Below are 13,931 nucleotides of genomic sequence, written 5' to 3' on the forward strand. Positions count from 1 at the left end.
TAGGGTGGAGTTAGAAGCTAATGATTGAAAATGTTAATCTAGGAAGGTTCCTTACAAATTTCATATCGAAATTTGGTCAAGAATCGAGATGAAAATAGAGTTTCAGAACGCCTCAAATTTTGGTAAGATTGAAATAAATTACAAAGTTTAGATGCAAATGTTAAGGTTCATGGATCTCAAAAATTATAGGAAAATTATATTCAGATAGCTGGAATAGAGAGCAATATTTCAATGAAGAAATTGAATCGTTTCGAGTTATGGATCGAAATTTATAAAATTCCAAGGAAATTGGTTTGAAATGGCGTAATCTAAAAACTCAAAAAAAAGGTTCTTAAAAATTGAAACACAGGTGAAGAATTTGGTGACGGGCAGCGGAATGCAACCGGTGTAAGGAGAGCCATGTGTCGCCATTAAAAAATTGATGGTAAACCATGCTCGTTGGGGCTCAAAAGCAGTAGCTTACCCCGCGCTGATTGAGCTGCCCGCGCATGAACTCTTAGCGCGTGGGAGCTCCGTGTTTTGCCCGTTTGATGTCTTTACAACAGTTTTTTCGTTCTAAGAAAGATTTGAGCCCCTAATAATTAGATAAGGGAACTCTAAAAGGCAGGTGACAAACTGGTAATTGATCTCATGATTTTTAGAAGCTAAATACGGGTACGAATTGCTTGGATATGCATGCATACTAGAAAAATCAACTTTAGGTGGCTAGTTTCGGTATGACTAGTGCCTAAGAAAACTAGATAATTATGAGAATAAACACACTATTGTTGGATTAACTGATTGTTCCTTGTATTTATTGTGCTGATCGTGCTGAAATGGTGGATGAGAATTTTTTAATCTACGCTCTAGATGTTTGATAGATGTTATCACTCTCTTGAGCATATGTATGATTGTATGCATGTTGATTGAATGTGTGGTTCTCCCTGTAGTGGACAAGTAGTCGAGACAACTCAAGACTAGGGTGCGTGTGATAGTCTGGCTAGATTGGAAAGCCTTCAATAGTTCGAGTGCAATAGAATCGTGAGAGTCGATCAAAGGGTGAGACCCCTGGGGCTCTTGACCAATTCAGACCCCAAAAATTGAAATTGAGAAACTTTAAGGTGTAAATTTATGTCAAGATCACCAAACCGCCCTAAAGAACTAGAAAATCACCATGGTAACCCTGGAGAAAAATAAAAGGTAGCTTGTAGGCCGTTAGCAGCCGGTTCCGTGATTGCGAAGCTTCCACTTTCCTTTCCAATTCAGTTTTGTACAATTTAGCTAGGCATCTGACTGGTTAGAAGTGTGTGACCTGAGAGAGAGTTTGGCTGGACTACCCTACGTGATGGATTTTTCCTACAGGACGTTAATCATGCAGAAAATCCGTGAAGCTGGCACATATAAGGGTTAGCGTCCCCGACCTTGGACAACTTCATGGCCTATGATACGGTTTGGCCAACTACCTCCCATGGATGACAAGAAGCCTTGTACTCACCATGTGATCCCCACCTCTTAGATAGTGTTCTTGAGGTAACACCTCAACACCAGACAACGGATTACCGTTGCGTAGGCTAAGCTATCTACCCAAGACTGTGAACAACAAGAATAACTTAGATCCTAAAGAAAATTAGTGGTCTCCTACTAGGTCAAGGATGCAATGAGAGCCTACACGTAGGTTACTTACTGGGTATAGTTATATACTCACCCATTTTTCCTTTTCTTTTTCAGGTGATTGTAAGTTGTCGGTCGAGGTGGAGGAATGTTCGAAAGCTATGCAGTCACAGAGAGGGTCGTTTCGAAACATCAGTCTATTCTTTCATTTGAATCATTTCTACTTTAATTTGTAATTGTATCCCAAACTATTTTCCTCGTTTGTAATATATTTGAACAAGACCATCTTGTATGGATTTTATTTTGTATTTAATTTTAGTGTAGTCTGTATTTTGATTTAAATTTTACTACATTTTCTTATTCTACTTTATTTTTTAATTGTTTTCATTTTAGTCTATACAGTCTAAATATGAGTTTCAAAGCCTCAAAATTCAGGTCATGACTGATCGGTATCAAAACACTCCGGTTTAAGGTTCTGTAAACTTTTTCTTAAGATAAAGAGTCATACACCACTCTGACTTAGCTTGAGACACACCTCGTCATACTAGGTATTGAGTTTAACTTTGTCTAGTAGTACGTGATATATTGTAAGACCTATATAAACATGTGTGTATTGGGTTTCATGGTAGTTATGATAATGCCCTTAGAAAGACCTATATAAACATGTATGTATTGGGTTTCATGGTAGTTATGATAATGCCCTTAGATGTTAAATATTGAACCTTACCTCCATAAGTCAATGCTAGTTTCTATTTATAGTGTTTTGATACGGTGAGACTGAGAGAGGTTGAAATAGCAGATTGACCTTAGGAAGCCAAAGAGATGACGTTGCAAAGTGCGAGACGTCCAAACTCATGGATTTGGGTGTGAGATACCTTAAGGTTCGATACCAAATTAGAAGCTACCTATGATCGAGCCTCCCATGACCATAACTCTAATAGCCAAGCATGCCTCCGTTTAGATCACGCATTAGGTCCGGATAATATAGTTAACTCAAACAATGGTGACCATCGAAGGAATCAAGTACCCCTTGAGCACACCATTACCCCTAGTGGATTCTTGGATAAGTTTGGTATGTCTGAAAAATAAGATTAATCACCTTGAGAGAATTTATGGGGCCATGGTTACAAGATTTTGGTTGAAATCTTCCTAAGACTAAGTTCAAGTTTATGGACTTTTGGGAACATGATAGGTTCTCTATGCCATTTTTGTAATTGAGGGGTGTTGAACATTCTTAGTGAAGGACCGCCCAAGAGATGACAAGCTACTTTGGACTTCAGATGAGAGGTCCAAGCCTAGTAGCAACATGTGGTAATCAAAATTACATGATCGCATTCTAAGTTGTCCTTAGAACCGAACTAGCATGCTCACAAAGTCAATGACATAGAACTTTTAGGGTAGACTAGTGAACCTTCGAGTTGAGGGTAACAGAAGAATGGTCAAAATATGGCAACACCTTCACCGTTTGGAGAGAGAAAAGTCCACACACCGTGTTTGTAGGAACAAAATCTCGAATAGGTTATCTAGATTACGAAGATAATTACTCAAATTCCACATACAAGTGTAATTGACATACTTGTGAAGCATGCTCAGATAGAGGTTGATCCTATATACAATGTGATTTTAGAAACTAACTTAGTGGTAGTGGTGATCGTGGCTTGAAAACAGGTAAGGCCAGCAAGAGATATAGTACATCATGAGGGATACATGGACATAGAACATTACATCTACCAGTTGAGGAAGCATCCGAGAGCTTAAGAAAAGCTTGCTACCACACAAGAGCTTATAGTGAGTTCCCTGAGATTTTTTAAAGGTTTATGTGCTAAAAAAATCTAGTTATAGGATATCACTATGAGAGGAGACATGACTAAGTTAGCCATATGACATTTCAGGAGCTAGCCTATGTGAATGTAAAAGACTTATGCAAGGATTATTTACTACCAAAAAGCCCAAACATAACTTATAATGAGTTTTAGTGCTCAAGTAAGCTACATGACAGGGCGTCACGCTATGATGGGAGCCCGAGTTGGCAACATGAGAAGAAACTACTAGGCCATGTTTTGTGAGGCAGTAAGGACCATAAGGGTCTTGGCAAGGTTAGGATACACTCGTATAAAAATTAGAGAGAAGTACATACTGAAAACTACTTTCCATCGTTGCTATGAGTATTAAGGAATTTCTGTTATTTTTTTTGACCTGACCCATGCCTTGCATAGTTTAAGGATTAGACTAACTGAATGTTCATAAGACTTTCTCGATACTATCATCATTGTCTTCTTTAACGATATATAAGCATACTGTGAATGTTTGATTAATCCACCACACCCAAATGGTAGTAAGAGTTCTCTTATTTATAATCATTTACAGAATACAGAAATAAGGTAAATTACAAATAATAAGGAAATAGCGATAAAAGAAAAGAATAATAAATGAATACAATATATTTGCATTTAATAAAAGGGCAAATATGGTAACCCGTAATGGGGCAAATATCTAGATATTTGTCTTATAATGAACGGTCAACTATCCTTAACACCCCCCCGCAAGCTGAGCGTCGGATTTGAACGAACATGAAGCTTGGATCTGAAAAATTCAAAGAGAGGTCGAGAAATACTTTTTGTGAAGATGTCAGCAACTTGGAGATGAAAGGGTACATATTGTGTGCGAAGTTTGCCAGCGATAACAAGTTCTCGAAGGAAATGATAATCTAGTTCAACATGTTTGGCCCGCTTGTGAGAAACAGGATTAGAGCTCAAAAAAATAGCACTTTTGTTGTCACATAAGAGTAAGGGCTGCTGTGAAATAGGGACCTTGAGGTCATGCAAAAGATGCGTAACCCAAAGAAGTTCAGCAGCAGTTGTGGCAAGAGCACGATACTCAGATTCACAACTGGAGCGTGATACAGTAGGTTTCTTTTTGGCACTCCAAGAAATGAGATTGTTACCAAGATAAATAGAATAGCCGGATGTAGAACTACGAGTATCGAGACAACCAGCCCAGTCAGCATCCGAATAAGCGACTAGCGTACTAGGAACAGTGGATGGACAAAAGGTAAGACCAAAGTGGAGTGTTCCTTTGACATAGCGAAGAATACGTTTGACAGCAAGAAAGTGATCTGCAGTAGGGGCATGCAAGAATTGACTGACAGAATTGACAGCATAGGCAATATCTGGACGCGTAATAGTCAAGTACTGAAGGGCGCCAACAAGAGATCTATAGAGAGTAGGATCAGAGAAAGAAGAACCATCAGCAGTCAGGTGTTGAGAAACAACCATGGGAGTGTGAACTGGTTTTCTATCGAGCAACTGAGCACGAGTAAGAATATCTCGAGCATATTTTAACTGACTGATAAAGAGACCATCAGGAGTGGGTGAAGCTTCAAGACCAAGAAAGTAACTGAGAGAACCCAAATCTTTGGTAGCAAACTCAGAATGAAGCTTGCGAGTAAAGATGTTAATAAGAGATGAGTTGTTGCCGGTAACAATAATGTCATCAACATAAAGAAGCAAATAGATAAGGTTAGATTGCTGATGAAAGACAAAAAGGGATGTGTCAGCGTGACTGCAAGAAAACCCAAGTGTGAGAAGAAATGAGCTAAAACGCTGAAACCAAGCACGAGGAGCTTGCTTTAAGCCATAGAGAGCTTTCTTTAATAGACAAACATGCATAGGAAATCGAGGATCAACATACCCAGGAGGTTGTTCCATATGAACATGTTCAATAAGCGTTCCATTGAGAAAAGCATTCTTGACATCAAGTTGTCGAAGAGGTCATTTATTTGTGACTGCAATAGAAAGCACAACACGGACAGTGGTAGCTTTGACAACCGGACTGAAAGTGTTAGTGTAGTCAAGACCAGGAACCTGAGTATAACCTTTGGCAACGAAACGAGCCTTGAAACGCTCGACGGATCCATCGGGCAGATATTTAATACGAAACACCCATTTAGAGCCCACGATGTTGGTGTTGGCAGGGCGAGGAACCAAAGTCCAAGTATCATTTTGTTGTAACGTTCGAATTTCTTCATCCATGGCAGCCACCCAAGCAGGATTCTTAGCCGCAGATTTGAATCCTTTTGGCTCAGTGGATGCAAGAAGAGCAGAGAGAAGTCCAGATGAGTCCAACATACCAAGATTTGCTGGATGACGAGTCTTGAATATACCAGCTTTGGCGCGTGTGATCATAGGATGAGTGCCCAAAGAAGAGAAATCAACAGGAGGTTTAATAGAGGTCGAATTAGAAGTCGAGGGTGGCAAAGTGGAACCTGCAAGAGAAGTATCAACCTGCACAGACTCATCTACAAGGTCAGAACAAATATCACACTGGGATGAACTGGATTGAGGAATGTGCGGTGATGAAGTGGTAGGGGAGGATGAATCAATATGATGAAGATGTGGTTCCAAGAAATTTGAAATAGGAATAGTGGAAAGAGGTTGGGCTTGGGAGCTAGGGATAGCAGGAAAGTGAGTTTCATCAAATTGAGCATGGCAGGTGATATATAGCTTAGTGGTGGCGGGATCAAGACAGCGGAACCCTTTATGAACAGGACTATAACCCAAAAAAATACAAGGAATGCTGCGGGGAGAAAGCTTGTTAGGCATATAATCACGCAAATAAGGATAAACACGACAACCAAAGGGATGAAAATTGTCATAATGTGGAGTGTAGCCATAAAGGAGTTCAAAGGGTGACTTACCTCCAAGAAGTGGAGTAGGCAACCGGTTGATAATATAAGCTGCAGTGCTGAAGGCGCCAACCCAAAAACGAGGAGAAAGATGAGAGTGAACGAGAAGGGTCAAGCCAGTCTCAGTCACATGACGATGTTTTCTCTCAACACGACCATTTTGAGCAGGTGTATATGGACAAGAGAGTTGATGGTGGATGCCAGAATTACGTAAATGAGTTTTGAAACAAGTACTAGTAAATTCGGTACCACCATCGCTTTGAAATACCTTGATACGAGAAGAATATTGATTTTCCACAAATTTTTGAAATTGAAGAAAAATATCAAAAAAATCAGATTTAAATTTTAAAGGGTAAAACCAAGTGAATCGAGAATAATCATCAATAAAAATAGCATAATAAAGAAAACCCAAATTTGATTTGACAGGAGAAGGACCCCAAAGATCACAATGAATAAAATCTAACACATGAGACGACCTACGTTAATTGCGGGAATAAGGCAATCGATGACTTTTTGCAAGCTGACAAGTATTACATAATGATGGAGAAGGCAATAAAGACGTAAGAGAAAGATGACCTTTTTATTTAAAAAAGAAATAACAGAATGATTCACATGACCCAGACGAGCATGTCATGAATCATATGAAGCACGTAAAGATTTGTTTTTAAGGGCTGAAATAAAAGCAGAGTTGCCGCGCTCCAGCACATATAGCCCTCCATCTCTTTTACCGGTTGCCACCACCCTTCCTGTTTGATGATTCTAGATAGTAATAAGATTATTAGTAAATGTAACGGAGAGAGGAAAATCATACGTTAATTTACTTATGGAAAGAAGATTTTTAGTGAGGTGAGGGACAACCAAGACATCTAATAAGTGAATATTTGGAACAGGAGAAAGAGTACCGGTGTGGGTAATGGGTAGGGATGCACCGTTTCCTACGATCACAGAGTCCTTACCCGTGTAATTTTTAGACTGATCCAGAACTGATGGGTCAGCAGTCATATGGGTCGAAGCTCCAGTGTCCAGAAACCAATCAGCAGCATCGGGTTCAACAATATAGAACATGACGTGTTAAAGGCTTCAGCAAGGTGAGCATGAGAAGAATCAGGTCGAACATACCGTTGGTTGCAGCGGTCAGCATAATGGCCCTCTTTGCGGCATATTTAGCAATGAGGTGGTCGACGACTCTGACTTGAGTGGGTTCGTCCTCGATTAGAAGAGTTGTTTGTGTGAGAATAAGAACGACCTCGCTGATTGGTAAAGGAAGCAGGGTGACTTTCATGGGTGCGACCACGATTAGTGGCTGTGAATGCTGTAGGAGTGGAGTCAGAGGACTCAAGGGAGCGCTGGAACAACTCAAAACTTTCAGTTTTAGAGACTAGATCTGCAAAACAGGGGATAGGGGTGAGAGCCATCTGAGCAGTAGAAAAAGTTGAAAATTCGGTGCCGAGTCCACGAAGGAACCAGTGCACTTTATCAATGTCCTCGACGGGTCTGCCAATGGCATGAAGTTGGTCACAAATTTTTTTGAAGGCACGGGCATACTCAGCAACAGGTTTTGTGCCACGTTTCATCAACTCCAAGTCATCCTTGAGTCTCAGTTCACGAGCTTTTGACTGATGGCTGAACGTAGTTTCCAACGCAAGCCAAACATCACGTGCAGTAAAGAGACCAACGACAACAGCCATGGCTTCCTCAGTGAGAGAAGAGAGCAGGAGACAGAGAAGTCATTGATCGGCTGCTCTCCATGCCAAATATTTGGGGTTGAATGTTGAGAAGGTTTCTGGTTCAAAGTGAGGTGGTGGAACCATAGTTTCATCGACATAGCCCAGCATGTCTTGACTCTCAAGGAGAGGGAGAAGTTGGCTTTTCCAAAGAAGATAATTGGAAGAAGAAAGTTTGATGGTGATCATATGGATTAGAGTATTGAAAGGAAGAAGATGATAACAAGATTCGGAAGTCATAGAGAAGAAAGGATCAGGGTTGTTAAACCGAAAGGGGTCTGATACCATGTGAATGTTTGATTAATCCACCACACCCAAATGGTGGTAAGAGTTCTCTTATTTATAATCATTTACAGAATACAGAAATAAGGTAAATTACAAATAATAAGAAAATAGCGATAAAAGGAAAGAATAATAAATGAATACAATATATTTGCATTTAATAAAAGGGAAAATATGGTAACCCGTAATGTAAGGAAAATATCTAGATATATTGCCTTATAATGAACGGTCAACTATCCTTAACACATACACTAAGATGAAGTTAGTTTATAGGGAACACTTTAAGCGCGTTTTGATGGTGTAATGAGCACACTAGTTGTACGACAAGTTCTTATAATGATGAGTTATAATTGATGTTAATGGTCTTCCCTAGCCACGTGGTATCGAGTTATGGGATTAGAGGCGCAGCAGAAGCGTGGTTTGAGGCTATGGAAAGGGTCTCCCAATATTTGAACTACCATGAAGAGTATCAAGTACACTATGCCACATGCATGTAGAGAGGCGTGGCACACTTTTAGTAGAAGGGTGTCATAAGAATGCTCGATATTAAGGAATGACTAGGGATGTTGTCCTAGTTTAAAGATGCCTACGTAATGAAGCATTACTCATGCTAAGAGTTAGGTAGCCTCCCTTGAACAAACATAGGGTGAGAAGACAATCGAAGAGTACGACCTAGCGCCTGATAGATAAACGAGGTTTGCACCAGAGTTGGTCATAATAGAGATGATGAAGATGGATCGCTTCATTGCTAGTTTCAAGGATGAGGATATACCAGGCTTCCTAAGTTCACGCAGAAGCACTGAATGTTGCTAAAAAGATGGACATGTGCACTTGGATTAGAGTCTATAGAACCTATGTGATTGTAATCACACCTTGGTGGATGGTGAGCCCTTTGTCTATACTCTAGCCTGCAAGGATTAGAGTCTATAGAACCTATGTGATTGTAATCACACCTTGGTGGATGGTGAGCCCTTTGTCTATACTCTAGCCTGCAAGGATTAGAGTCTATAGAACCTATGTGATTGTAATCACACCTTGGTGGATGGTGAGCCCTTTGTCTATACTCTAGCCTGCAAGCAGAGTTTTCAAGAGTTAAAGACGAGGTTTGTGACAACACCCATTTTAAGAGTGATTGATGGGATGGGTAATCTCATGGTATATAGTAACGTCTCGAGAAAAGAACTGGGTTGTGTGCTTATGCAAAATGGGAAGTAATTTCCCTACCCCTTCAGACAGCTGAAAGAATACGAACGCAATTACCCAACATATGGCCTAGATTTAGCGGTCATGGTATTTGTACTGAAGACATGGCAACGTTACCAGTATGGTAAGAAAATCCAAGTGTATATAGACCATAAAAGCCTTAAGTACGCCTCCTCCCTCCTTCAGTCTTCTACTTCGACCTCGGAGCTCCTCCATAAAAGAAGAAAAGAAAAAGGAAAAAAAAATTGAGACAGGAAGGACACCAAAGATTTCTCGGTGAGGGAAAACGTAAACTCAAAAACGCCTCCATCGGATCCAGGTCGGACCACATCCATAACCCATAACCCAAACCGCGGCGGTCCAGCCCACCTGCACCAACCCAAGTTCCATAGGCCCAAAACCCTTTTGGCCCAGTAGCCCACAATCTAGCCTATCCCACGAACCGAAGCCCAGCAGCTCACGCCTGCAGATGCAACCCGATATGCGACCTGAGTTGGACTTAACAGCTAGGGATAGAGTAAAAAATGACCAAGTAATCGTAGGGATCCAAATTCTAAGTGTAAACATGACGGACTTTGACGTCATACTAGGCTTGGATTGAATAGGAAGTAAAATTTTCATTACCGGCGGGACCTACCTTTAAATTTAAAGGCACAACTAGGACTACTCCAAAGGTAGTCTCGATGATGAAAGCAAAGAGATTAGTCCAACAAGGCGGATGAGCTATATTAGCATGTGTCATAGACGTAAGAGGAAAAGAAAAAACCCTAGAAAATGTACCATTAGTAAATGAGTTCTCGGATGTATTTCCGAAAGACCTACCTAGAATAGCCCCTTCCCAAGCGATTGACTTCGTTATTGAACTCGAGTTGGGAGTTAGGCCTATTTTCAAAGCACCTTATCGTATGGCGCCAGTGGAGTTGAAGGAAATCAAGTTGCAGTTACAAGACTCGCTAGACAAAGGTTTCATTTGACTTAATGTATCCTCTTGGGGAGCACCAGTATTGTTTGTTAAAATGAAAGACAGATCGATGCGTCACTACATCGATTACAGAGAGACAAATAAGAGAACCATAAAGAACAATTACCCTCTGCCTAGAATAGAAGACCTATTCGATCAACTCAGAGAGACAACGGTATTTTCTAAGATAGAACTTTGGTCCGATTACCACCAAACTAAGATAATGAAAAAGATGTACCAAAGACAGCATTTAGGACAAGGTAAGGTCACACGAGTTTGTAATGAAAATTAGAGTGCGGACATGCACAATATGACGAATGCGGACATGCACAATATGACGAATAGGGTATTCATGGGGAGCATGACATCAAGGGTTCCACTGACCTCCAGACGTCGCTACAAAGTAGCTTGACCAGAGATGGTTCAGGGGGTGTGCGAGTCCCTTGGAGATTCACACTCACACGTGTGGGTCGTGTGTAGGGAAATACTACACATCCATAGTAGTTCGAGACTGGAGGCCACCCCTAGAGATAGAGATAGGTCCCAAGAGCATGATTGCATGTGATTGCATTTAGCATGGCCCATATAGTGGGGTCACTTTCTGAGTATTCTTCAAATACTCTCGTTATGTGTCATATCATTTTTCAAATAAAGGCAAGGCGCCCATGTACGGATGACGACGACATTGTGAACAAAGACTGTGGCACGTGCATGGGATAGTCACATATTTAAATTCCTAGTCTTAGGTTGGAATAGGATGTTTGGATTTCATCATTTAAATTTATTTTATTCTGTAATTGTTTTTATTGTTTTTGAATTCCAGTGTTTTTATTTGAAACACGTAAGACAGGCCGTGTTTTTCAGAGTTAGAAGATGTTTTAAATGTTTTCCAACATTTATAGTAAAGATGTTGTTCCTTTTAAGAGTTATATTTCCGCATTAGAGATGAGCATAAGACGTTAGTAACGACTCTGAGTAAGTAGAATTTTAGGGCCGTTACAATTCCTAAGGAGAAGAGAGTTTGTAACGCCCGAGATCATTAGATATATAACCCTCCCTAGTGTTCTCTCTATTTTCTAGAGAGATTGAGATGCTAAATTTCAAAGAGGTGTTAGAAGGAATAAATTCAAGAGATATGGACCTAGAAGAATTAAAATAAAGACATAAAAAAAAAAAGTAGTAAAATGATAGTCAAAGTCAACTAGAGAAAAATAAAGGTAGTTTGTAGTCGGTTAACAGCCAATTCAGTGACGGTAGAGCCCTCACTTCCCTGAGCTACGTGTGAGGCCAAATAGGGACCTGTGATTTTAGAGAGAGCTTTGTTGGACTAACCTACATGGTGGATCAGTCCTACAAAGGACATTGATCGTGCAGGTAGTTAGCAGAGTTGGCACATATAGAGGGTAGCACCCTCAACCTTGGACGATTCCATAATTTATGGAAGGATTTCATCAGCTACTTCCTGTGGATGACGAGCATGCTAGCACTCATCATATTGTCCACACCTGTTAGAGAGTGTTCTTTAAGGTAGCACCTCAATAACATACACCAGATTATCGACCAAAGTTTATGCACACCTGTAACGACCCTAAATTTCCAAATACTCAAAGTCGCTACTAACGTCTCATGCTCATCTATAATGCGGAAAGATAACTCTTACATGAACATAATTGATAGCGTAAACTTCAAAAACAAACGTTTAAAACAACTTCTTCTCTGGAAAACACAGTCATGGTCTTACGTGTTTAAATATGAAATACTGAAATACAGAGAAAACAAAAAAAAATACAAAATAATTTAAAACAATGAAATGCAAAATAGCCTATTCTAACCTAAGACTAGAAATTTAAATATGAATCTACCCTATGCACATGCCACAGTCTATGCTTGCGATGTCGCCGTCCTCCGTACAAGTGTGCTTTGCCTTTACCTGAAAAATGATGTGACACACGGCCTGAGTATTTCAAAGAATACTCAGTAAGTGGCCTCACTATAGGGGCCATGCCAATGCAAACACATGCAATCATGATTTAGGGGCCTATCTCTAATTATCTTAGGGGAGGCCTCCAGTCTCGGACAAATTGGATGTGTAGTACTTCCCTACACACGGCTCGTGCGAGTGTGAATCCCCAGAGCGCTTGCACACCCCCTGGACCCTCTGGTCAAGCTAATCTGTAGCGACGTCCGGAGGTCAGCGGAACCTCATAGTGTCATACACCTCATGAACACCCTCATCTGTATGCTTTCGCACCTATGCGCATTCGCGCTCATCATACGGTGCACGTCTGCACTCATCATCTCTAGGGGAAATAGTCCTATGCTTATGAACATACAATATGCATGAGATTCCTCTAAATCCATCATAATGTCTCTTCTGACACAACCCTCTAGTCTCATCTCTTTGTTACTCTGGGTAACACATACTCATGGATATTTATATTAATATCATTTTCACGCTCTTAGGGTTGTGTCCTATGTCAATCTAACGACATGATGCAATATGGCACTCATCATCATATAGCATGCTCAATATGGAAAACATCATCATATTAAGGTAAACGTCACGCAATCATCATACTCATCATATTGCCACAAAGTGCATCAAACATATCAAGTACGACATTCATCAAAAAAATATATATACTGAGCACATCATCAAGTATCGTAACCCACACATCATCATAAGTCATACATCATCATAACTCATATACCGCATCGTACGACATAGTTCATACATCATCGTAACTCATACAATTTTTAGTCTATCCTATAGTAAGGCCACTTACCTGATTAGCTTATACGGTTGTCACCAATTTATCTTGAATGAAAGTTCGATTTTTTCCTTTGTATCCAAGCCAACCTATAAGAATCCATGACATCAATTTCATGTTCAATTCTTTAACTCTTACCATGGTTCATGTGCTAAATTTCATGCGAGCATTAAAAACTTTGTATGGATAAAGTCTTGGAACGTTATAATATACATCTAGATATATATACACATATTATATATATATTCTATTTATATTAAGATTTTATTTTCTATTTTTTTTATTTCGAGTGACTCCTCCCTTATCTTTTGATATTCTTTGTTTACTCTTTTTTTCTCTCAATTTTTGTTTAAGACATATTCTTGACTCCGATCCATTCTTACTCCCAACTCTTCCCTTTTATTTTTCTCTTCCTCTGTATTTTTTTCATTTGATTTTGTATTCGGGCCTTCTCTGTATTTTTTCTTTTGATTTTGTATTCTGGCCTTCTCTGTATTTTCTCTCTTAATAGTTCTTCCCTTTTTTCTCTGTATTTTCTCTTTTACTTCTTTCGTGCTCTGTATTTTCTCCTTTACTTCTTGCTCTCTTCATTTATTTATTTTTTTTCTTTTTCTCCTTTCTACTTTTCTCTTTTTCTTTTTTTTTTTTTAACTCCTATATATATATATATATATATATATATATATATATATATATATATATATATATATATATAT

Source organism: Cucurbita maxima, unplaced genomic scaffold (assembly GCF_002738345.1).
Source record: "Cucurbita maxima cultivar Rimu unplaced genomic scaffold, Cmax_1.0 Cma_Scf00045, whole genome shotgun sequence".
In the NCBI taxonomy this organism is placed as follows: Eukaryota; Viridiplantae; Streptophyta; class Magnoliopsida; order Cucurbitales; family Cucurbitaceae; genus Cucurbita; species Cucurbita maxima.